Genomic DNA, 27,946 nt, shown 5'->3' on the forward strand with positions numbered 1-27,946 from the left:
TGCCACCAAGCATTGTTCCTGTGCTAACACTCAATAATTGCTTGCCATGGCATGTAGCTGTCCCTTGGTTACACATGGTTCAATCATTTTGGGACACTAGAGAAGATTCTGTTAGCCCTCGTGAATAGCACAATACTAAAAGAAAATCCTGTTGAAACAGACAAGTCACCTGAGGTTTCCAAAAGTAATGTTGAGTAACTTTCCACACAATATTTTTTCTAATTTTATTTCTTTTAGCTTAATTTTAAAGTCCCACAAAAGCATAGCAGGCTTCATTCCACTTGAGATTCAATAGAAAATCAAGAATAGAAAGGATGAAAAGCAAAACCAATTTACTTTAGCTATTAATTATAGAGGTTAAAGAAAAATATGGCTTTCTTCTCTTATTAAGAACATCAGTATACTTCCTTACTCAGGTCAAAAGCTGGATTTGGCCACTATTTAAATAGCTATAGGCACTGTCTCTCTGCTGTGCTCTGGATGCTACAGTTGTGAGTAGCAAGAGGGCACAAGAAACCCATAGAATTCCTGCTCAGAAGAGAGGAGCCAGCAAAAGCAGAAATCTTATCAAGGAGAAAGAGAGATACCTCAGAAGGACTCTGGCATTGATCCTATAGGGTGAGACTCTAAGAGGCTGACTTTAACTCATATTTAACCTATATTCATACTTATTTACAAATCACGTGTCCAGTTGGGAAAGAACTACAGTTGACAGTTGAAAAATTAACTGAAAAAGATTTTCATTTTAGGGCATTTTGTGTGCTTTGTCTTGTTTGGAGATGAAAGAAGAAAGATTACTGAAAACCAAAATTCGTACATGCAGACACTGATTCAGATCATTTTTTTAAGCATCATGGTCTTTCTTCCCAGTTGACTCTGTCTCTGACCTTTCCAACCTCGCTCTCTTTCCTCTTCCACTGCATTCTCTATCCCACATAACCATCCCAGTAACCACAAGCCCCACCTCTCATTCATTTCAAATCATGCTATCTCAAATTTAAAACCTAGATGTGACTAAAAGCCCATTATAAGCCCATTCACTGGGCTTATATGCTAAGAATCCAAAGACATTGACATAACCTCTAAGTTCCAATTGCTAAGCACAGTGAGAGTGCTAACCAATCTCACTAAGAAAATGAACTTTTCCTCTTGTACAATAAACCAGAACTATGTATATGGACATAACACAGGAGACTATGAAGAAAAAGAAACGGGAATATCTAACTGAAAGAAAAAACTCCAAAAACTAAAAGCTACCAACGAAGCTACAGAAGATATAAGTTAGATATAACAGATACTTTATACAGAATAATAAGAAAGAGAAACCCTTCAGTTATTTCAACAGTCTTATACTATCAAAATTCTATAAACCCATTTTTTTCTTATATTTTAGTCTATAGATTTCAAAAAAAAAAAAAAAGCACAAAGCAGGTATGAGCAGAGGTTATAGTAGCCCTCCATTAAAACATACACATGTTCCATATTTGTGTTTTTAGACCAAAAATCTTCAGGGCAGAGGACTAGTTTCTTAACTCTTCTAAAATGCTGGCTTCACAACTCCTGGCACACACACAGAATCCTCATTATTGTTGGGATAAATACTGTTCAGGTACCAGCAGAGATTCTGGACTTAATTTCGATGGACTGTCATTTATTCTTAGAGTTTACCATGACTAGAATTTACACTTACCCTTAGGGATTATGTCATTAAACTATATATGTGCTACTTTTTTTTCTTACTTATTTTTGGACTAAACTTCTTAGAATTTTCTCTTCCGCCAAATAGAAAACAGTGCAGGATTCTGAGTCTACACTAAGTCTCCTCAGTGAGATCAGCAGCAGAAGAGAGCCATGTTTTATGGTTATTACTCTTCAGAGTGTTGGACTTTTGTTGAATCAGCTTTTGCATTTCAGATTCTAAAAACTAAATTATGTATCTTACAATAAATTAGCAACATACCAAAATTATTGCTCAGTACAGGTCATAGTTGCCTCCAAATTTTGCTAGTCAGGCAAATTTTTAAATTTTGCATTCATCTTTAAAGTCTAACACAGAGAGATAAGCAGATAATTCATAAATTCAAGTTCATAATTCTGCATTAAAGTCATCCCCAAACCAGTGTTCTGAGTCATTTAAACAAATGTTCATTTCAGCATTTTAAAAATTAGAGTAAACATTTATTAACCACATTTATTTGAAGTCACCAAAAGTCTCATCATGCCATGTCCAATAAACATATATGACAGCACTTTAGTAGCTCAGAATATTATATGTGTGTGCAATCAGTTTCAATTAACGATATATACAAGCATCTCAAGGAAGAAAAAAATGAATCTTTGTACAAAGAAATATTAAGTAAAAATCTAATGTAGAGCCAAAGACTATCATACAAAACTTACAGTTAAATAAAATTTGATTTATATTATCCTAACCTCCCCAAAAATTATCTTGGGAGGAAAAGAATTGAAACAAAAAAAGCAGAATATTGACCACTGAAACTGCATGATACATGCATGAAGTTCATTATGCTGTCTTCTTATTTGTATGTATTTTTGAATTTTCTGTTATAAAGAGAAAAATAAATAATTAAGAGTTATAATTTGGTATATAGTACTTTCACTTCTGGCTAGATGCACTAGATGCACTTTTCCCTATTCCTCCAAGAAGAAATATACAATCTGAATGGACCTATAAAAATGAGATTGAATTAATAATAAAAAAATCCTAGTCTCAAAAAAAAAAAAATACAGACCCAAATGGCTCTATTTTAAGTTCTACCATGCATTTAAAGAAGAAATAATAACAATTCTTCACAAACAATTTCAAGGAACATAAGAGGAAGGAACACTTCACAACTGGTTACATGAGGCCAGTATTACCTTGATGCCAAAAACTAATGTGGTTCTTATTCAGAGTGTAGGTGCTTATAGAGGAGGGGCCATTAATAAGGCAAAGCACAGAAGATGATGTAAAGTTACAAGGTCAATGAGCGCTCTCGAGAGCTGGAATCTGCTACCATCAATGTGGGTAATGAGTGTTACCAGGTGGAAGAAAAAAATTACAGACTAATATCTTTTATGAGTGCAAAACCTCCCAACAAAATATTTGCAAACCAAATCTATCGAGAAAAAGATGGCGGCGAAGTAGAGAGACGTGGAGTGCATCCCTCTCCACAGATGCATTGGGAATGCACGGAAGGACGCAGTCATTCCCACAGAGAACCAGCTGAACACCAGCAGACGGCCTCGGACACCGGATGGGACTGCGGGGAGCCCGACATAGCCGACTGAATATTCGTCTAATCCAATACTTGGACATTAGTCTGAGGCTTGGACAGTCTTCTATAAACACCTCTATCACCAGGACAAGCAACCCCAAAAGCTTGGACAACCATGAGGAAACAAAGAAACACCATGCAGGCAAAGGAGCAGGAAAAAACCCCACAAGACCAAATAAATGAGGAGGAAATAGGAAAAATGCCTGAAAAAGAATTTAGAGTAATGATAGTAAAAATGATACAAAATCTCGATAACAAATTAGAGAAAGTACAAGAAACAGTTCATAAGAACTCAGAAAAACAAACAGCAATGGATAACAAAATAACTGAAATTAAAAATACTCTAGGAGAAAAAGATGGCGGCGAAGTAGAGAGACGTGGAGTGCATCCCTCTCCACAGATGCATTGGGAATGCACGGAAGGAGGCAGTCATTCCCACAGAGAACCAGCTGAACACCAGCAGACGGCCTCGGACACCAGAAAGGGCTGCGGAGAACCTGACATAGCCGGTAGGGAGGCATCTACGAGGGCTCAAAGAGGGTGAAGCGGCGGAGCTGTGGCAGACGGGAGGGAGTGAGAAACATACGGAGGGTCCGCAGCGCAGCTCAGCGTTCCCGGACCGAGACATCGATCCGCGGCTGAACGGAGGGTCCAGGAGCGGGAGCGTGGGAACCGGAGAGCTGGTTCAGGGGGAGAAATATTGTTGCCGGTAGGGTGACGGACCGAGAGGACAGGAGGGAGGAGGTCCGCGGAGAGGAGTGCCGATCCCTGAGAGCTGCCCGGCCATGATGGCGGCTGGAGGCTGCAGGCTCCCGGGCGGCGGGGAGGAGCCGCGCGCATAGCCTCTCCCTCTCTTTCTGCGCCTCTGCAACAGGCAGCGGAGAGACGCCCTGCGGGGCCACATAAGGCGCTCAGGGATAACAAGTACCCTCAGGCGCTCGGGCGGGGCTAGATTAAAACTCCTTGCAACGCCAGCAGCAGGGAGGCTGCCGAGAGGAAAAAAAAAAAAAAAACCAGCATCAAAAAGAAAAAACCCCGAGAGAGGCCCAACTCTAAGACTTTCTGTGTACGCCTGAGCCACCAGCGCTCTATGCAACAGGCACCTCCAAGCCTGACTGAAGCAACAGTGCGCCACTGCTCACTCCCTCCCAGGAGAAGGAGCCACTATTGCACCCTCTCCCTCCCCACACACCGAGGCTTACAGACGAACAATAAAGGAACCTCTGCTGGTCACAGAATAACGCAAAAAAAAAAAAAAAACCCAAGGCAAGGAAAAGGACACTTACAGCTGAGACGCTAAGGAAACAGAAATAGTAGTATCAATACCTATTGAACTGGTCCATTCGGGGATCAGTTCTGGATTTTTTTTTTTTTTTTTTTTTTTTTTTCCTTTCTCTTTTTTTTTTTTTTTTTTTTTTTTTTTTTTTTTTGATTTATTAAATACAATCTTAGCCCTAAGGGATCTACAAGTTTTACAACATAATTTTATAAGGATATTTTTCACTCTTTTTTTTTTTTTTTTTTTTTTTTTTTTTTTGCCTTTTAAAATACTTCTATATCTAGCTAAGTTTTTGGTAGTACGGACAAAATATCTTTCATACTTTCCTTTCATCCCTTTCTTTTATACACTTCTATTCCTTTCTTTTTCTTTGCATATTTCCAACCACATTACGCTCTTCTGTTCCCCTTTCTTCCAGCCATTTTAAGTGTATTTTATCTTAACATACTTATAAGCAACACTATCGGTCTGCTCAGACTCCTTGCTCTATTCTCCAGATGATGCACTGCCTTGGTATTAATATTAGGCTTTTGTCTTTATCTTAGTTCTTAGTACAGTTGTCTAATTACATTCTGAGAATCTCCATTCTCTCTGGTGGTACTCCAGCTCATTTCTATATTTGATCCTAGCTTACAAAATCTCCCTGGATTGATGTTTGTATGTGTAGGGTGTTATTTGTTGTTTGTTTGCTTTTGCTTTTGTCTCTGATTCGTTCTGTTTCAGTTGTCAATTTCTGCAGGGTTTCTCTCTGAATATCTGATAGCACACTGGGGTTCTGTCAGGTCTTTCTAGAGCCTTATGTCCTAACGGATTCAATAATTGTGTGTCTTATACATGTATGTGTTTCCTAGACTGAATATTCGTCTAATCCAATACTTGGACATTAGTCTGAGGCTTGGACAGTCTTCTATAAACACCTCTATCACCAGGACAAGCAACCCCAAAAGCTTGGACAACCACGAGGAAACAAAGAAACACCATGCAGGCAAAGGAGCAGGAAAAAAACCCACAAGACCAAATAAATGAGGAGGAAATAGGAAAAATGCCTGAAAAAGAATTTAGAGTAATGATAGTAAAAATGATACAAAATCTCGATAACAAATTAGAGAAAGTACAAGAAACAGTTCATAAGAACTCAGAAAAACAAACAGCAATGGATAACAAAATAACTGAAATTAAAAATACTCTAGATGCTCTAACCAGCAGAATGACTGAGGCAGAAGAACGAATAAGTGAGTTGGAAGATAGAATGGAAGAAATAAACGCCACAGAGCAGGAAAAAGATAAAAAAATAAAAAGACTAGAAGACAGCCTCAGAGACCTCAGTGATAACCTTAAACGTACCAACATTCGAATTATAGGCATCCCAGAAGAAGAAGAAAACAAGAAAGGGTCTGTGAAAATATTTGAAGAGGTTCTAGTGGAAAACTTCCCCAACATGGGAAAGGAAATAATGAACCAAGTCCAAGAAGCACAGAGAGTCCCATACAGAATAAACCCAAGGAGAAATACACCAAGACACATATTAATCAAACTAACGACAATTCAACACAAAGAAAAAATATTAAAAGCAGCAAGAGAAAAGCAACAAACAACATATAAGGGAAAACCCATCAGGATAACAGCTGACCTTTCTACAGAAACTCTGCAGGCCAGAAGGGAATGGCAGGATATCCTGAAAGTCCTGAAAGAGAGAAACCTACAGCCAAGAATACTTTACCCAGCAAGAATCTCATTCAGATTTGAGGGAGAAATCAAAAGCTTTCCAGACAAGCAAAAGTTAAGAGAATTCAGCACCACCAAACCAGCCTTACAACAAGTGCTAAAGGAACTTCTCTAAGTAGGAAACACAAGAAAAGGAAAACACCTACAAATACAAACCCAAAACAATTAAGAAAATGGTAATTGGAACACACATGTCAATAATCACTTTAAATGTAAATGGATTAAATGCTCCAACCAAAAGACACAGACTGGCTGAATGGATACAAAAACAAGACCCTTCTATATGCTGCCTACAAGAAACCCACTTCAGACCAAGGGATACATATAGACTGAAAGTGAAGGGATGGAAAAAGATATTCCATGCAAATGGAAGTCAAAAGAAAGCTGGAGTAGCAATACTCATATCAGACAAATTAGACTTGAAAGTAAAGACTATTAAAAGAGACAAGGAAGGACACTACATAATGATCAAGGGATCCATTCAAGAAGAACATATCACAATGGTAAATATCTATGCCCCCAATATAGGAGCACCTCAATACATAAGGCAAATGCTAACAGCTATAAAAGGGGACATCGACAGTAACACAATTATAGTGGGAGACTTGAACACCCCACTTACATCAATGGACAGATCATCCAAACAGAAAATAAATAAAGACACACAAGCTTTAAATGACACATTAGACCATCTCGACTTAATTGATATTTATAGGACATTCCATCCAAAAACGACAGACTACACTTTCTTCTCAAGTGCACACGGAACATTTTCCAGGATAGATCACATCCTGGGTCACAAATCAAACCTCAGCAAATTCAAGAAAATTGAAATCATATCAAGCATCTTCTCAGATCACAATGCCATGAGACTAGATATCAATTACAGGAAAAAAACTGCAAAAAATACAAACACATGGAGGCTAAACAATTCACTATTAAACAACCAAGGAATCACTACAGAAATCAAAGAGGAAATCAAAAAGTATCTAGAAACAAATGACAACGAAAACACAACAACCCAAAACCTATGGGACGCAGCAAAAGCAGTTCTAAGAGGGAAGTTTATAGCAATACAGTCCTACCTTAAGAAACAAGAAAATGATCGAATAAACAACCTAACCTTACACCTCAAACAACTAGAGAAAGAAGAACAAAGAAACCCCAAAGTGAGCAGAAGGAAAGAAATCGTAAAGATCAGAGCAGAAATAAATGAAAAAGAAAGGAAAGAAACCATAAGAAAAATCAATAAAACTAAAAGCTGGTTCTTTGAGAAGATTAACAAAATTGATAAACCATTAGCCAGACTCATCAAGAAAAAAAGGGACAAGATGCAAATCAACAGAATTAGAAATGAAAAAGGAGAAGTCACAACGGACACCTCAGAAATACAAAACATCATGAGAGACTACTACAAGCAACTATATGCCAATCAATTGGATAACCTGGAAGAAATGGATACATTCTTAGAAAAATACAATCTTCCAAGACTGAACCAGGAAGAAATAGAAACCATGAACAGACCAATCACAAGTACAGAAATTGAGGCAGTGATTAAAAATCTCCCAACACACAAAAGCCCAGGACCAGATGGATTCACAGGCGAATTCTATCAAACATTTCGAGAAGAGTTAACACCTATCCTTCTCAAACTCTTCCAAAATATTGCAGAAGGCGGAGCACTCCCAAACTCATTCTATGAGGCTACCATCACCCTGATACCAAAACCAGGCAAAGATGTCACAAAAAAAGAAAACTACAGACCAATATCACTGATGAATATAGATGCAAAAATCCTCAACAAAATACTAGCTAACAGACTGCAACAGCACATTAAAAAAATCATACACCACGATCAAGTGGGGTTTATCCCTGGGATGCAAGGATTCTTCAATATACGCAAATCAATCAACGTGATACATCATATCAACAAATTGAAGGATAAAAACCATATGATCATTTCAATAGATGCAGAAAAAGCTTTTGACAAAGTTCAACATCCATTTATGATAAAAGCTCTCCAGAAAATGGGCATAGAAGGAAATTACCTCAACATCATAAAAGCCATATATGACAAACCAAAAGCCAACATTGTTCTCAATGGAGAAAAACTGGAAGAATTCCCTCTAAGAACAGGAACAAGACAAGGGTGTCCACTCTCACCACTGTTATTCAACATAGTTTTGGAAGTGTTAGCCACAGCAATCAGAGAAGAAAAAGAAATTAAAGGAATCCAAATTGGAAAAGAAGAAGTAAAATTATCACTCTTTGCAGATGACATGATACTATATATAGAAAACCCTAAAGACTCTACCAGAAAACTGCTAGCACTCATTGATGAGTTTAGTAAAGTAGCAGGATACAAAATTAATGCACAGAAATCTCTTGCATTCCTATACACGAACAACGGAAGAGCAGAAAGAGAAATTAAGGAAACTCTCCCATTCACCATTGCAACCAAAAGAATAAAATACCTAGGAATAAACCTGCCTAAGGAGGCAAAAGATCTGTATGCAGAAAACTTTAAGACATTGATGAAAGAAATCAAAGATGACATAAACAGATGGAGGGATATACCATGTTCCTGGATTGGAAGAATCAACATCGTGAAAATGACTGTACTACCCAAAGCAATTTACAGATTTAATGCAATCCCGATCAGATTACCAATGGCATTTTTCACAGAACTAGAGCAAGAAATCTTACGATTTGTATGGAAACGCAAAAGACCCCGAATAGCCAAAGCAATCTTGAGAAGGAAAAATGGAGTTGGTGGAATCAGGCTTCCTGACTTCAAACTATACTACAAGGCCATAGTGATCAAGACAGTATGGTACTGGCACAAAAATAGAAAGGAAGATCAATGGAACAGAATAGAGAACTCAGAAGTAAGCCCAAACACATATGGGCACCTTATCTTTGACAAAGGAGGCACGAGTATACAATGGAAAAAAGACAGCCTCTTCAATAAGTGGTGCTGGGAAAATTGGACAGCAACATGTAAAAGAATGAAATTAGAACACTTCCTAACACCATACACAAAAATAAACTCCAAATGGATTAAAGACCTACATGTAAGGCCAGACACTATCAAACTCCTAGAGGAAAACATAGGCAGAACACTCTTTGACATACATCAAAGCGCCATCCTTTTTGACCCACCTCCTAGAATCATGGAAATAAAATCAAGAATAAACGAATGGGACCTCATGAAACTTAAAAGCTTTTGCACAGCAAAAGAAACCATAAACAAGACTAAAAGGCAACCCTCAGAATGGGAAAAAATAATTGCCTATGAAACAACGGACAAAGGATTAACCTCCAAAATATACAAGCAGCTCATGCAGCTTCATACCAAAAAAGCAAATAACCCAATCCACAAATGGGCAGAAGACCTAAATAGACATTTCTCCAAAGAAGACATACAGATGGCCAACAAACACATGAAAAGATGCTCCACATCACTCATCATCAGAGAAATGCAAGTCAAAGCCACAATGAGGTATCACCTCACACCAATCAGAATGGCCATCATCACAAAGTCTGGAAACAACAAATGTTGGAGAGGGTGTGGAGAAAAGGGAACTCTCCTGCACTGTTGGTGGGACTGTAAGTTGGTACAGCCACTATGGAAAACAATTTGGAGGTTCCTTAAAAAACTACAAATAGAACTACCATATGATCCAGTCATCCCACTCCTGGGCATATACCCAAAGAAAACCATAATCCCAAAAGAAACTTGTACCATCATGTTTATTGCAGCACTCTTTACAATAGCCAGGACATGGAAGCAACCTAAATGCCCATCAACAAATGAATGGATACAGAAGATGTGGCATATATATACAATGGAATATTACTCAGCTATAAAAAGGGATGAGATGGAGCTATATGTAATGAGGTGGATAGAACTACAATCTGTCATACAGAGTGAAGTAAGTCAGAAAGAGAAAGACAAATATTGTATGCTAACTCACATATACGGAATATAAAAATGGTACTGATGAACTCAGTGACAAGAACAGGGAAGCAGATACAGAGAATGGACTGGAGAACTCGAGGTATGGGAGGGGGCGGGGGGTGAAGGGGAAACTGAGAAGAAGCAGGAGAGTAGTACAGACATATATATACTACCACCTGTAAAATAGTCAGTGGGAAGTTGTTGTATAACAAAGGGAGTCCAACTCGAGGATGGAAGATGCCTTAGAGGACTGGGGCAGGGAGGGTGGGGGGGAATCGAGGGGGGGGCGTCAAGGAAGGGAGGGAATATGGGGATATGTGTAAAAAAAACAATTGATTGAACCTGGTGTACCCCCAAAAAAAATAAAATAAAATAATAAAAAAAAAAAAAATACTCTAGATGCTCTAACCAGCAGAATGACTGAGGCAGAAGAACGAATAAGTGAGTTGGAAGATAGAATGGAAGAAATAAACGCCACAGAGCAGGAAAAAGATAAAAAAATAAAAAGACTAGAAGACAGCCTCAGAGACCTCAGTGATAACCTTAAACATACCAACATTCGAATTATAGGCATCCCAGAAGAAGAAGAAAACAAGAAAGGGTCTGTGAAAATATTTGAAGAGGTTCTAGTGGAAAACTTCCCCAACATGGGAAAGGAAATAATGAACCAAGTCCAAGAAGCACAGAGAGTCCCATACAGAATAAACCCAAGGAGAAATACACCAAGACACATATTAATCAAACTAACGACAATTCAACACAAAGAAAAAATATTAAAAGCAGCAAGAGAAAAGCAACAAACAACATATAAGGGAAAACCCATCAGGATAACAGCTGACCTTTCTACAGAAACTCTGCAGGCCAGAAGGGAATGGCAGGATATCCTGAAAGTCCTGAAAGAGAGAAACCTACAGCCAAGAATACTTTACCCAGCAAGAATCTCATTCAGATTTGAGGGAGAAATCAAAAGCTTTCCAGACAGGCAAAAGTTAAGAGAATTCAGCACCACCAAACCAGCCTTACAACAAGTGCTAAAGGAACTTCTCTAAGTAGGAAACACAAGAAAAGGAAAACACCTACAAATACAAACCCAAAACAATTAAGAAAATGGTAATTGGAACACACATGTCAATAATCACTTTAAATGTAAATGGATTAAATGCTCCAACCAAAAGACACAGACTGGCTGAATGGATACAAAAACAAGACCCTTCTATATGCTGCCTACAAGAAACCCACTTCAGACCAAGGGATACATATAGACTGAAAGTGAAGGGATGGAAAAAGATATTCCATGCAAATGGAAGTCAAAAGAAAGCTGGAGTAGCAATACTCATATCAGACAAATTAGACTTGAAAGTAAAGACTATTAAAAGAGACAAGGAAGGACACTACATAATGATCAAGGGATCCATCCAAGAAGAACATATCACAATGGTAAATATCTATGCCCCCAATATAGGAGCACCTCAATACAGAAGGCAAATGCTAACAGCTATAAAAGGGGACATCGACAGTAACACAATTATAGTGGGAGACTTGAACACCCCACTTACATCAATGGACAGATCATCCAAACAGAAAATAAATAAAGACACACAAGCTTTAAATGACACATTAGACCATCTCGACTTCATTGATATTTATAGGACATTCCATCCAAAAACGACAGACTACACTTTCTTCTCAAGTGCACACGGAACATTTTCCAGGATAGATCACATCTTGGGTCACAAATCAAACCTCAGCAAATTCAAGAAAATTGAAATCATATCAAGCATCTTCTCAGACCACAACGCCATGAGACTAGATATCAATTACAGGAAAAAAACTGCAAAAAATACAAACACATGGAGGCTAAACAATTCACTATTAAACAACCAAGGAATCACTACAGAAATCAAAGAGGAAATCAAAAAGTATCTAGAAACAAATGACAATGAAAACACAACAACCCAAAACCTATGGGACGCAGCAAAAGCAGTTCTAAGAGGGAAGTTTATAGCAATACAGTCCTACCTTAAGAAACAAGAAAATGATCGAATAAACAACCTAACCTTACACCTCAAACAACTAGAGAAAGAAGAACAAAGAAACCCCAAAGTGAGCAGAAGGAAAGAAATCATAAAGATCAGAGCAGAAATAAATGAAAAAGAAAGGAAAGAAACCATAAGAAAAATAAATAAAACTAAAAGCTGGTTCTTTGAGAAGATTAACAAAATTGATAAACCATTAGCCAGACTCATCAAGAAAAAAAGAGAGAAGATGCAAATCAACAGAATTAGAAATGAAAAAGGAGAAGTCACAACGGACACCTCAGAAATACAAAACATCATGAGAGACTACTACAAGCAACTATATGCCAATCAATTGGATAACCTGGAAGAAATGGATACATTCTTAGAAAGATACAATCTTCCAAGACTGAACCAGGAAGAAATAGAAACCATGAACAGACCAATCACAAGTACAGAAATTGAGGCAGTGATTAAAAATCTCCCAACACACAAAAGCCCAGGACCAGATGGATTCACAGGCGAATTCTATCAAACATTTCGAGAAGAGTTAACACCTATCCTTCTCAAACTCTTCCAAAATATTGCAGAAGGCGGAGCACTCCCAAACTCATTCTATGAGGCTACCATCACCCTGATACCAAAACCAGGCAAAGATGTCACAAAAAAAGAAAACTACAGACCAATATCACTGATGAATATAGATGCAAAAATCCTCAACAAAATACTAGCTAACAGACTGCAACAGCACATTAAAAAAATCATACACCACGATCAAGTGGGGTTTATCCCTGGGATGCAAGGATTCTTCAATATACGCAAATCAATCAACGTGATACATCATATCAACAAATTGAAGGATAAAAACCATATGATCATTTCAATAGATGCAGAAAAAGCTTTTGACAAAGTTCAACATCCATTTATGATAAAAGCTCTCCAGAAAATGGGCATAGAAGGAAATTACCTCAACATCATAAAAGCCATATATGACAAACCAAAAGCCAACATTGTTCTCAATGGAGAAAAACTGGAAGAATTCCCTCTAAGAACAGGAACAAGACAAGGGTGTCCACTCTCACCACTGTTATTCAACATAGTTTTGGAAGTGTTAGCCACAGCAATCAGAGAAGAAAAAGAAATTAAAGGAATCCAAATTGGAAAAGAAGAAGTAAAATTATCACTCTTTGCAGATGACATGATACTATATATAGAAAACCCTAAAGACTCTACCAGAAAACTGCTAGCACTCATTGATGAGTTTAGTAAAGTAGCAGGATACAAAATTAATGCACAGAAATCTCTTGCATTCCTATACACTAACAACGGAAGAGCAGAAAGAGAAATTAAGGAAACTCTCCCATTCACCATTGCAACCAAAAGAATAAAATACCTAGGAATAAACCTGCCTAAGGAGGCAAAAGATCTGTATGCAGAAAACTTTAAGACATTGATGAAAGAAATCAAAGATGACATAAACAGATGGAGGGATATACCATGTTCCTGGATTGGAAGAATCAACATCGTGAAAATGACTGTACTACCCAAAGCAATTTACAGATTCAATGCAATCCCGATCAGATTGCCAATGGCATTTTTCACAGAACTAGAGCAAGAAATCTTACGATTTGTATGGAAACGCAAAAGACCCCGAATAGCCAAAGCAATCTTGAGAAGGAAAAATGGAGTTGGTGGAATCAGGCTTCCTGACTTCAAACTATACTACAAGGCCATAGTGATCAAGACAGTATGGTACTGGCACAAAAATAGAAAGGAAGATCAATGGAACAGAATAGAGAACTCAGAAGTAAGCCCAAACACATATGGGCACCTTATCTTTGACAAAGGAGGCACGAGTATACAATGGAAAAAAGACAGCCTCTTCAATAAGTGGTGCTGGGAAAATTGGACAGCAACATGTAAAAGAATGAAATTAGAACACTTCCTAACACCATACACAAAAATAAACTCCAAATGGATTAAAGACCTACATGTAAGGCCAGACACTATCAAACTCCTAGAGGAAAACATAGGCAGAACACTCTTTGACATACATCAAAGCAACATCCTTTTTGACCCACCTCCTAGAATCATGGAAATAAAATCAAGAATCAACGAATGGGACCTCATGAAACTTAAAAGCTTTTGCACAGCAAAAGAAACCATAAACAAGACTAAAAGGCAACCCTCAGAATGGGAAAAAATAATTGCCTATGAAACAACGGACAAAGGATTAACCTCCAAAATATACAAGCAGCTCATGCAGCTTCATACCAAAAAAGCAAATAACCCAATCCACAAATGGGCAGAAGACCTAAATAGACATTTCTCCAAAGAAGACATACAGATGGCCAACAAACACATGAAAAGATGCTCAACATCACTCATCATCAGAGAAATGCAAGTCAAAGCCACAATGAGGTATCACCTCACACCAATCAGAATGGCCATCATCACAAAGTCTGGAAACAACAAATGTTGGAGAGGGTGTGGAGAAAAGGGAACTTTTCTGCACTGTTGGTGGGACTGTAAGTTGGTACAGCCACTATGGAAAACAATTTGGAGGTTCCTTAAAAAACTACAAATAGAACTACCATATGATCCAGTAATCCCACTCCTGGGCATATACCCAAAGAAAACCATAATCCCAAAAGAAACTTGTACCATAATGTTTATTGCAGCACTCTTTACAATAGCCAGGACATGGAAGCAACCTAAATGCCCATCAACAAATGAATGGATACAGAAGATGTGGCATATATATACAATGGAATATTACTCAGCTATAAAAAGGGATGAGATGGAGCTATATGTAATGAGGTGGATAGAACTACAATCTGTCATACAGAGTGAAGTAAGTCAGAAAGAGAAAGACAAATATTGTATGCTAACTCACATATACGGAATCTAAAAATGGTACTGATGAACTCAGTGACAAGAACAGGGAAGCAGATACAGAGAATGGACTGGAGAACTCGAGGTATGGGAGGGGGTGGGGGGTGAAGGGGAAACTGAGAAGAAGCGGGAGAGTAGTACAGACATATATATACTACCAACTGTAAAATAGTCAGTGGGAAGTTGTTGTATAACAAAGGGAGTCCAACTCGAGGATGGAAGATGCCTTAGAGGACTGGGGCAGGGAGGGTGGGGGGGAACCGAGGGGGGGCGTCAAGGAAGGGAGGGAATATGGGGATATGTGTATAAAAACAGTTGATTGAACCTGGTGTACCCCCCAAAAAAATAAAATAAAATAATAATAAAAAATAAAAAAAAAAAAAAAAAAAAAAACCAAATCTATCGACATGTAAAAAGAATTATACATCTTGACCAAGTAGAATTGAAAACATACATAGTGTATTCTGCAACTAAAGTGGTATCAAACTAGAAATCAATAACTGAAGCATAATAGGAAAGGTTATAGACATTTGGAAACTAAACAACACACTTCTTAAAAATCTATGGTTCAAAGAGGAAATCTCAAGGGAAATAAAAAATAACTATTGACCTGAATGAAGATGAAAATACAATGTATGAAAATCTGTGGGGCATAGATAAAGTAGTAGTGAGAGGAAGATTTGTCACACCAAATACATGTATTAGAAAAGATGAAAAGTCTCAACTCAATAACCTAAGTTCCCACCTCTAAAAAGAGAGCAAAATAAACTCAAATCCAGCAGAAGGAAAAAATAATAAAAACAAGAGAAGAAACAAATGAAATTGAAAAGCACAGTATATAAAACCAATGAAACAAAGAGCTGGTTCTTTAACAAGATCAATAAATTGGCAAACCTCTAGTAAGACAAATTCTTTAAAAGAGAGGATATAAATTGTCAACATCAGTAATGAAACAAGGGATATTACTACCAATTCTGAAGACATCAAAAGGATAATAAGTAAATATTGCAGTAGCAGGATGGAGGCAGAGTGAGGGACGTGGAGTTCATCTCTCTCCACAGATGCATCAGGAATACAACAATAGATGCAACAATTCTCACAGAAAACCAGCTGAACACTAGCAGAAGATGCTGGACACCAGAAAGGACTATAAAGATCCCTGCATAACTGCGTAGGACAAAAAAAAAGAAGGGAGAAAGAGGAGGAGAAGAAAAGGGATGGGACATACCCCAAGACGAAGGAGCTGAAGCAGAAGAGAGATTCCCAAATTCAGAGAAATCCCCTATCCGATGGGGAAACCCCCTCTCTGACGGGGAAACCCCCTCTCTGACAAGGAATTCAATTGGGACAGAAGGGAGGCATTTGGGGCTGTCCAAAGAGGGAGAAAGCGGTCGATCTGTGGCAGAGAGGACAGAGTAAGAAATACACAGACGGTCCATACTGTGGCCCTGCATGCCCCAGACTGAGATGTGTTTGTTCACAGGAGTGCAGCAGGGGCTGGGAGCTGGAGCATGGGGACCGAAGAACACTGTTGGCTATGGGGAGACTGACTGAGAGGATAGGAGGGAAGAAATCTGCAGCAAGGAATGCCTACCAGGGAAGACTAGGCTGCCATGGAAGCAGGGTGCTATTGCTGAGTCACAACCAGGGGGAGGAGCCACTATTGAAGCCTCTCGCCACCTATGACGAACAGTAAAGGAAGCCCTCTCTAGGGCTGGCTGTCACATGCCAGACAACGAGTAATAGAAAAAGCCCCCTCAAGGGCTGGTCCCAGGGTGCCTGCTGCCGTGTGCCAAAAAAAGTAAAAAGACTGGCCAGGGCGGACCATCATTAGAGTCATATCTCTTACACCTGCGGCCGCCAGTGTTCCTGCACATTTGGCGCCAATGCTAGGGCTCCTGCAATTGAAGCAGGGTGTTACTGCTGACTCACACACTGGGGGAGAAGCCTGTGTGTACCCTCTCTCTCCTGCAGATGAACAATAAAGGAAGCCTGCAGATGAACAATAAAGGAAGACTTCTCCATGGCTGGCTGTCACCTGGGCTGGTCACAAGTAATACAAAAAGCCCCCCCTGAGGGCTGGCCTTCATGCGCCTTATGCCAGGCACCAGTAAAGGCCCTCACTAGGGCCAGATTTCCTACACCCACAGCCACCAGCTTCCCTGCACATTTTGTGCTGCCACTGGGGCTCCCAAGATCCAAGCAGGGAGCTACTGCTGAGTCACACTCAGGGAGAGGAGCCACTATTGTAGTTTCTCTCTCCCCACAATCCGGTGCCTACAGATGAACAATAAAGCAAGCCCTCTCCAGGGCTGGCTCCCATATGCCAGTTGATGAGTAATAGAAAACGCCTCAAGAGCTGGCCCTAGCAAGCCTGCTGCTGAGTGCCAAAATGACTGCTCAAGGCTGGCCATCACTAGGGCCATATCTGTTACACCCATGGGTGCAGGCTTCCCTGAGCATTTGGCACCAATGCTGGGGTTTCCGCAATCCAAGCAGAGTGCTACTGCTGACTCATACGCAGGAGGAGGAACCACTATTGTACCCTCTCTATCCCCACATGCCAGCACCTACAGAAAAACAATAAAGGAAGCCATCACTGCTGCAGACCCAAGAGCTCCAAGGCAGCCTCAGGACCAAACTCCTGTGGGTGGACCACACACAGAGGTGGGGATAAAACCAAAGCTGAATGTCAGGGACGGGGGACTAAGGAAGAGGATCAAAAATCTTTCCATCACCTGTACAAGCTGCAGATTAAATCTCCACTATCAGCTAGGTAGACCCTGTGTCTTTGGAATACCTGAGCAGACAATGAACGTTCCCATAAATGAAAAAGTTCTAGCTCTGGCAGCTGTGGACTCTGGGGGCAAGCACATGCAGGAAATGGGCCAGATCAGAGCCTAAGTGGGTCCCACGGGGCCCAAAACAGGTCCAGAATCCAACCCAGAGGCAGAGGAGGGCCTCTTGGAGAGGCAGAGGTGGTCTGTGGCTCAAGGCATGTACAAGGACACTTACAGCTGAGACCCCAAGGAAACAGAATTATTATTATTAATTCTATTGTTTTGATGCATTCTGTTGTTGCTTCTGGCTTTTTTTTTTTTTTTAATTATTTCTTTAGTCTTATGGGGTCGTCATGTTTTATAACTTTTTTATTTTATATATATATTTCTACTTCTGGTTGGCTTTTCTGTTGTTCTGTGTTCCTTTCCCTTATCTTCTTTTCTTCCTCTTCTTTAATACATTTCTATTTTTTAATTTAATTTTATTTTATTTTATTTTATTTTTATATTCCCATTTATACTTTGCTTTTCTGTTGTTCTGCGTTTTGTCCCATTTTATTTTATTTTATTTTATTTTATTTTATTATTTTATTTTTAATCATTATTATTGGTCTGTTCTGTTTCCTTACTTTATTCTTCAATTGATACACTGCTTTGGGTTTTGTTTTTTTGGTTTTGTCTTTTTATTAATTCTAATTCTAATTGTTTGATTTTGTTGTGGGGTTCTTCAGTTTATCTGGTTTTTCTCTTGCTCTTTGTTATACTTGGTCCCTGCTTCTATTTTTGTTGGTTTGATTTTGTTTTCATCATTTCTTTGGGGTTTTGTCATTTTTTTTCTTCTTTTTTCTTTTTCTTTTCTTTCCTTTTTAAAAATTTTTTTAAATATTTCCATTTCTATGTTTCTCTTCTGTTGTTCTGTCTTCTCTCCCTTTCTCTCTCTTTTTTTTTTTTATCATTCTTTGTTTGTTTTCTTTCTTTGCATTAGTCTTTAGTTGACACTTTACTTTGGTTTTGGGTTTTTTTGGTATAGAGTTTTTGTTGGTTTTCTTTTTCATTGTCTGATTTCATTCTCAGGTTCTTTTGTCTGGTTGTTCTAGTGCTTTATGCTTTATTTGGTTCTATTTTTGTTTCTTGTGTGCATGTACATGTTTCCCTGTTTCAGTATTTGTTGGTTTGATTTAACTTTTTACTAGTAGTCTGGGGCTTGGTTAGTCTTTTTGAATCCCCTTTATTGCCAGGATGAGCAACTGCAGAGTTTTGATTCTGTGACCAGAAGTCAGGCCTGAGGCTCTGGGGTGGGAGCACCAAGTCCAAGATGCTGGACCACTAGAGAATCTCTGGCCACAGGGAAGATTAGTCACTGAGAGCTCTCATGTAGGCCTCTATCAGAGTCCAAGACCTGGCTCCACCCAACTGCCTGCAGCTCCCAGCGCTGGATGCCTCACACCAAACAACAAACAAGACAGGAACACAAACCCACCCATCAGCACACATATTATCTAAAGTAATACTAAGCTCACAGATACCTCCAAAACACACCATCTGACATGGCCCTGCTCATCAGAAGAAAAAGACCCAACTCCACCCACCAAAACATAGGCACCAGTCCCTTCCATCAGGAAACCTACTCAAGACACTGGACCAACCCCGCCACAGGGTGCAGAGAACAGAGGCAAGAAGAACAACAACTCAGCAGCCAAGTGAAAGGAGACCTCAAATACTGTAAATTAGAAAAAATGAGAAAACAAAGAAACATCTTGCAGGCAAAGGAGCAAGATAAAAACCCACAAGACCAAAGAAATGAAGAAGAAATAGGCAAATTGCCTGAAAAAGAATTCAGAGTAATGATAGTAAAGATGATCCAAAATCTCAGAAACAGAATAGAGAAAATATATGAAACATTTAACAAGGACCTAGAAGAACTAAAGAGCACACAAGCAGTAATGAACAACACAATAAATGGAATCAATAGCAGAATAACTTAGGCAGAAGAAAGAGTAAGTGAAATGGAAGATACAAGGGTGAGTCAAAAATTATCTTCACTATGGCTATAGAATTTAATTCACTTTTAGAAAAGACAAATACATCATTTTTCAACATAATCTCCTTGCTTTTCAATACACTTTGTCCATCTGTCAACAAGCTTTTGTATTCCCTCATGAAAAAATGTTTTAGGCTGAGCTGTGAGCCATGAATGCACCGCTGTCTTCACTTCTTCATCAGAAGTGAATATTCATCCTCATAAGTCTCCTTTCAGGGGACCGAACAGGTGAAAGTCCAATGGAGCAAGATCAGAACTATAGGGAGGATGCTTTAACACCTCAAAACAAAGTTTTTGCAGAGTGTTAACAGTGTGGGCAGAAGTGTGCAGATGTGCATTATCATGCAAGTTCACAACACCCTTGGATAGCACTCCTCTGTGTTTAATCCGAAGTTTAGGCTTCAGCTCTTCAATAAGCATCTCATTGTACTGAGCACTGTTGAATGTTGAACATTTTTCCTGATAATGTTCCAATACCTGCCCTTGAGAATCCCAAAAAACTGTCACTCATCTATTCAACAGAGTCATTTCACGTGTATGCTCAACATTGTCATCAGCCATGGACGTGGACGGGCATCCAGCTTCTTCTTAATGGCTAACACTTGTGTGACCTTTCTTGAAATTCTTTATCCTTTCATACACACTTCTCTGCAACAAAACACTTTCTCCATACTGCACACAAAGTCTTCAGTAAATAATCGCACCAGGCACACCCTCAGACTACAATAAATGAATCATTGCCCACTGCTCTTCTTTCATGCAAATCACAAGTGGGGCTTCCTTTTCTGCTTGCACCACAGTTATGAGGGTGCACTCTGGTTATATTAAAACTTCTGTTGGCTGCACTGTCTTATCAGCACTTTCTGTTCAAAGCTACTGTCTCCCCAGTCACTGTTGTGCAGGTGTGAACATGTTACATCAGTTCATTTGTAACTGTAGTGCAAGCAAAAATGAATGCCCCGCTTGTGACTTGCACAAAAGAAGAGGAGCACATAGTGATTCTTTTTTGCAAACAACTCAAGAAACATAAATTTGACACCTGAGACAAGATGGACCACTTTTTTTGGAAAAAAACACAAATTATCACAACTCACCCAAATAGAAATAGGTAATATGAATAGCCCTATAAATATTAAGGAAATTGAATTCACAATTTAAAAACACTCAATAAAAAATCTCCAGGACCAAATGGTTTCACTGGAGAATTCTACCAAATGTTTAAAGAAGAATTTACACCAGTGCTACACAATCTATTCCAGAAAACAGAAGAAGTAACATTTACCAATTCATTTTATGAAGGTAATATTACTCTGATACCAAACCAGATAAAGACAGTACCAAAAACCTACAGTACAATATTCCTCATGAATACAGATGCAAAAATCCTATAAAAATATTAGTAAATAGAATTCCAGCAGTATATAAAAAAAATTATACACCATTGTCAAGTGGGGATTATTCTATGTATGCACGTCTGGTTTAACATTCAGAACTCAATTATTGGTGTCTACCATATTAAGAAAAATCACAAGATCATATCAATCAATGCAGGAAAAGCATTTGAAAAAATTCATTACCCATTCATGATAAAAGCTCTCAGAAAAATAAGAATAGAGGGATATTTCCTCAATGTAATAAAAGCATCTATATAAAAAGAAAACAATCAACTATAGCTAACATTATACTTAATGGCAAAAGAATGAATGCTTTCCCTGATAGCAGGAGCAAGGCAATGATGTTAACTTTCACAACTCTTATTCAACACATGCTACAAATTATATCCAGTACAATAAGATAAGAAAAGGTAATACATGCATACAATGTTTTATAGCACTTCACTTTATTGCACTTAACAGATATTGTGTTTTTCATAAATTGAAGGTTTGTGGCAACCCTGCATTGTCAGATGATGGTTAGCATCTTTGAGCAATAAAATATTTTTAAATTTAGGTATGGACAATGCATTTTTTGACATAATGCTATTGCATACTTAATAGACTGTGGTACAGTATAAACTTAATTTTTATATGCACTGAGAAACAAACAAAAAAATCATGTGATTCACTTTATTGTGATATTTCCTTCATTGTGCTTGTCTGGAACCAAAACTGCTATATCTCTAAGGTATGCTAGATCAGTAAGGAAGAAAGAAAATTGTTCCTAATTGCCAATAGCATGATTTTCTGCATAAACAAATCTCAAGAAATCTACAAAAACAATCTCCTAGAACAAATACATAAGCTCAGCAAGGTCACAGGATATAAGATAAACATACAAAAATGAATTCTATTTCTATACACTAATAATGAACACATGGGCAATATTTTTAAATAATACCATTTATATCCACACCAAAAAAAATGTAAACACTTAAGTGTACATTGAAAATATGTACAGAACTAGCATGTTCTATATCTTGACTATATAAATGTCAATATCCTGGTTGTGATATACTATGATAATTTGTAAGATGTTACAATTTGTAAGAGTAATACACAGAATCTCTTTGTATTATTTCTTACAACCACATGTGAATCTTCAATTATCTCAAAATAAAGGGTGTAATTTTTTAAAATGTGTATGTAGGTCCCATTTGTTTATTTTTGTTTTTATTTCCATTACTCTAGGAAATGGATCCAAAAAAATACTGCTGCAATTTATGTCAAAAAGTGTTCTGCCTATGTTTTCCTCTAGAAGTTTTATAGTAGCTGGTCTTGCATTTAGGTCTTTAATCCATTATTTAGTTTATTTTTGTATATGGTATTAGAGAATGTTCTAATTTCATTCCTTTACATGTAGCTGTCCAATTTTCCCTGCACCACTTACTGAAGAGACTCTTTTCTCCATTATATATTCTTGCCTCCTTTGTCATAGATAAATTGACCATAAGTGAATAGGTTTATTTCTGAGCTTTCTATTCTGTTCCATTGATCTATATGTTTTTGTGTCACTACCATACTGTTTTGATTAATGTAGCTTTGTAGTATATTCTGAAGTCAGGGAGCATGATTCTTCCAGCTCCATTCTTTATCAAGATTGTTTGGGCTATTCAGGGTCTTTTGTTTTTCTATACAAATTTTAAAATTATTTGTTCTAGGTATCTGAAAAATGCTGGTGATAATTTAATAGGGATCACATTAAATCTATGGATTGCTTTGCGTAGTATGGTCATTTTAACAATATTGATTCTTCTAATCCAAGAACATGGTATATCTTTCCATCTATTTAGGTGAGCTTCATTTTCTTTCATCATTGTATCACAGTTTTTGAAGTCTAGGTCTTTTGTCTCCTTAGGTAGGTTTATTCCTAGCTATTTTATTCTTTTTGATGTGATGGTAAATAGGATAGTTTCTTTAACTTTTCTTTTTGATCTTTCATTGCTAGTGTATAGAAATGCAAGGGAATTCTTTCTATTAATTTTGTATCCAACCTAATTAAATTTAAAAGCTTTTGCACAGCAAAGGAAACCATAAACAAAATGAAAAGACAACCTATGGGATAGGAGAAAATACCTGCAGACAATGCTACTGACTGGGGGTTAATTTTCAAAATATACAAACAGTTCATACAGCTCAATATCAAAAAAAACAAACAACTCAATCAAAAAATGGGCAGAAGACCTAAACAGACATTTCTCCAAAGAAGATATACAGATGACAAACAGGCACATGTAAAGATGCTTAATATTGCTGATTATTAGAGAAATGCAAATCAAAACTACAATGAGGTATCGCCTCACACCAGTTAGAATGGGCATCATCAGAAAATCTACAAACAGTAAATGCTGGAGATGATGTGGAGAAAAAGGAACCCTCTTACACTGTTGGTGGGAATGTAAACTGGTGCAGCCACTATGGAGTACAGTATGGAGGTTCCTTAAAAGACTAAAAACAGAGTAACCATATGATCCTACAATCCCACTTCTGGGCATATATCCAGAGGAAACTCTAATTTGAAAATATACACGCACCCCAATGTTCATAGCAGCACTATTTACAATAGCCAAGACATAGAAGAAAACTAAGTGTCCATCCACAGACAAATGGATAAAGAAGATGTGGTGTATATATACACAATGGAATATTACTCAGCCATAAAAAGGATGAAATAATGCCATCCACAGCAACATGGATGGACCTAGGGACTATCATACTAAGTGAAGTAAGTCAGAGAAAGACAAATATATGATAGCACTTATATGTGGAATCTAAAAAAATGATACTGTACAAATGAACTTATTTACAAAACAGAAATAGACTCACAGACATAGAAAACAAACTTATGATTACCAGAGGGGATGGGGGGAGGGATAAATTAAGAGTTTGGGATAAATATATACACACTACTATGTATAAAATAGGTATAGAACAGGGACCTACTGTACAGTACAAGGAACTATATTCAATGTCTTGTAATAACCTATAATGAAAAAGAATCTGAAGAATATATATATATACATGGACTGAATCTCTTTGTTGTATACCTGAAGTTAACGCAACACTGTAAATTAACTATACTTCAATTTTTTCAAATGGCTTAAAAAAAGAATATTTTCACTGGGCATTGAATTCTAGGTTATTTTTGAATGTTGAAATGTATTGTTCCACAATCTTTTGGCATTCATTCTTTCTAATAAGTAAACTGCTATAGTCTTTATCTTTATTTCTCTATACATAATGTTTCTTTTTTGTGGCTGATTTTCTTATCACTGGCATTAAACAATTTGATTATGAAAAATATGTAGGTAAAAAGCTGGTACTGCACATTTCTAGATGCTCTTCTCTAAGCTCCATCTGGTATTTCTAGAGGAATACAGACATTGGTAATAGGAAAACCTGAGTCTGCATCCCAGTTTTGCCATTCACTTAAGACTCGTCCTTATAAATAATAATACCTGCCTTATGCATAGTGCTTGGTAAAAGGTAAAAATCTTGTACTTAGAAAGCTACAAAACACTTATGAAAGAAACTGAGGACGTCACAAAAAATGAAAAGGTACCATGATCATGGATTGAACAAATTAATATTGTTAAAATAACCATACTACCCAAGGCAATCTACAGAGTCAATACAATCATTATCAAAACACCAACGGCATTTTTCCAGAACTAGAAAAAATAATTCTAAAATTTGGACAGAAACACAAAAGACCTTGAATATCCAAAACAATCTTGAGAATGAAAAACAAAGCTGGAGCTATCACACTCCCTGATTTCAAACTATACTACTCAGCTACAGGAATCAAAACAGTACCACATGGGGACCAAAACAGACACACAGATCAATGGAACAGAACAGAGAGCCCAGAAATAAACCCACACTTATATGGACAATTAATCTATGACAAAGGAAGCAAGACTATACAATGGATAAAAGACAGCCTCTCCAATAAATGATGTTGGGAAAAACTGGACAGCTACATACAAAAGAATCAAACTGGACTACTTTCTCACACCATATACAAAAATAAACTCAAAATGGATTAAAGATATAAATGTAAGACCTGAAACCATAAAACTCCTAGAAAAAAAACATGGGGCAGTACACTCTGATATCAGTCTTAGCAATATTTTTTTGGATCTGTCCCCCAGGCATGGGGGGAAAAAGGCAAAAATAAATATATAGGACTCCATTAAACTGAAAAGCTTTTGCACAGTGAAGGGACTATCAACAAAAAAAAGGAAGCCTACCAAATCAGGAGAAGATATTTACAAATGATATATTTTATAAGGGATTAATACCCAAAATATGCAAAGAAGTCATATAACTCAACATGAAAAAAAAAAGATTAAAAAATGGGCAGAAGACCTGAATAGACATCTTTTCCATAGAAGATATATAGATGGTCAACAGACACATGAAAAGGTTTTCAACATTACTAATCATCAGGGAAATGCAAATCAAAACCACAATGATAAATAAGCTACAAGGATATATTGTACAACATAGGGAATATAGCTTATATTTTATAGTAACTATGAATGGAGTATAACCTTTAAAAATTGTGAATCTCTATGTTGTATGCCTATAACTTATATAATATTGTACATCAACTATATCTCAATAGAAGAAAAGTACTTAAAAAACCACAATGAGATATCACCTCACACCTGGCAGAATGGCTAGCATCAAAAAGACAACAAACAACAAGACTGGCAAAGAAGTGGAGAAGAGGGAACTTTTGTGCACTGTTTTTGGGACTGTAAATTGATGCAGCCACTATGGAAAACAGTACGGAGAGCCCTCAAAAAATTAAAAATAGAACTGCCACATGATCTAGCAATTTCAGTTCTGGTTATCTACCGGAAAAAAACAAAAACCATTGGATATATGCACTCCAGTGTTCACTGCAGCATTATTTACCATAACCAAGAGATAGAAGCAACTAAGTATCCATCAACAGATGAATGGATAAAGACGATGTAGTATATATATAGTGTGTGTGTGTGTATACACACACACACACACACACAAACACACACACACACACACAGTGGAATATTACTCAGCCATAAAAAAGTGAAAGCTTACCGTTTGTGACAACATTGTTGGATCTAGAGGGTATTATGCTAAGTGAAATAAGTGAGACAGAGAAAGACAGATACTGCATGATCTCACTTATATATGGAATCTAAAAAATAAAATAAAAATCAAACAAACAAAATGAAAACAGATTCATAGATACAGAGTACAAACAGCTCTACCATTTAACACCTATGTGAACTTAGACAAATTATCTAATCTCTCTGAGACCCAGTTTTCTTGTCTGTAAACTGGAGATAACAATACTATCTACTTCATCATGTTGTTGTAAAGCATCAGTAATTTAATACCTATAAAGTGCTTAGAACAATGCCTAGCATTCAATAGGCACTCAAGGTTAGTTATTATTACTATTATGATTATTAAATTAGAAATATATTATTATATGCCTTATTTTATTTGGCCTCAAAAATTTTGTTCACTCAATAGCATACAAACAAGTATATAATAAAGAACATGATGAACAGAAAATATTAAGTCTATGGTGGGAACAAAACCTCCCAAACTGTCTCATTCACAGATGAATGGTGATGCTATAACTAACCACTTTATTTTCTGATTTATAGTCAGAAGCTATAGCCCTAAATAACCACTACTGAAATTAAGTTGCCATGCCTTTCTATAAATTAGGTTTTAGGGAGAAAAACAAACATATTCTTTTAAGCAAAATGCAAGTGGTGTTTATAAACCATCAACAGGCATAGACTTTCCAAGTGACTCATATTCCAACATTTAGTGGTGTCAATTAATTTTCTATAGAAACTAAAAGGAACTAAGATGCAGATAAGCATACAAGATACATCAGAAAAGGTACTTTTATGGGTAGAATTGAAGCTTATCTCTTTTAGCTTTAAACATAAAAAGCAGGGAAAGTAGCAATCATTTTTAAACAAATTACCCTTTTCATGTTTGAGGATTTATTGAAATGCAGTGAATTAACTCAATTTAGATGTTGGACAAAATTTATATTTATATTGGGTATTTCATTTTAAAAGGTATACATGATTTAAAAATCAAATAAAAGGAAGTGTATCAGGTGCTGTTCAAGCAGAAACTCTTTCATGAGACAAATTCCACTTGAAACCCATCCATTAAATTTGTCGCTAAATGTGAGTAGGCATTTAAATTTCATAAAATCAAGCATATAAACTACTACATTAGATAGCTTATAATGCCTTTCATAGTACCTTTAAAAACGTAACTAGAAACTCACCCATCAAAAGGAATTGAGCACTTAATCCAAATGAGAAAATAATTTTTTAGTGATATCATCAATAAAAAGTTTAAGTCAAAGTTTGAAAAAAAAACTGTGTTAAAGCAATTTCATTTAAGGCTGAGATTAAAGTTGAATTTTATATTGACTCAAAAAATTGAATGACTTAGTAGTATAAATAATACCGGTAAGAAGATATTTGGAAAATAAGATAAAT

Source organism: Hippopotamus amphibius, chromosome 6 (genome assembly GCF_030028045.1).
Source record: "Hippopotamus amphibius kiboko isolate mHipAmp2 chromosome 6, mHipAmp2.hap2, whole genome shotgun sequence".
Taxonomy (NCBI): Eukaryota; Metazoa; Chordata; class Mammalia; order Artiodactyla; family Hippopotamidae; genus Hippopotamus; species Hippopotamus amphibius.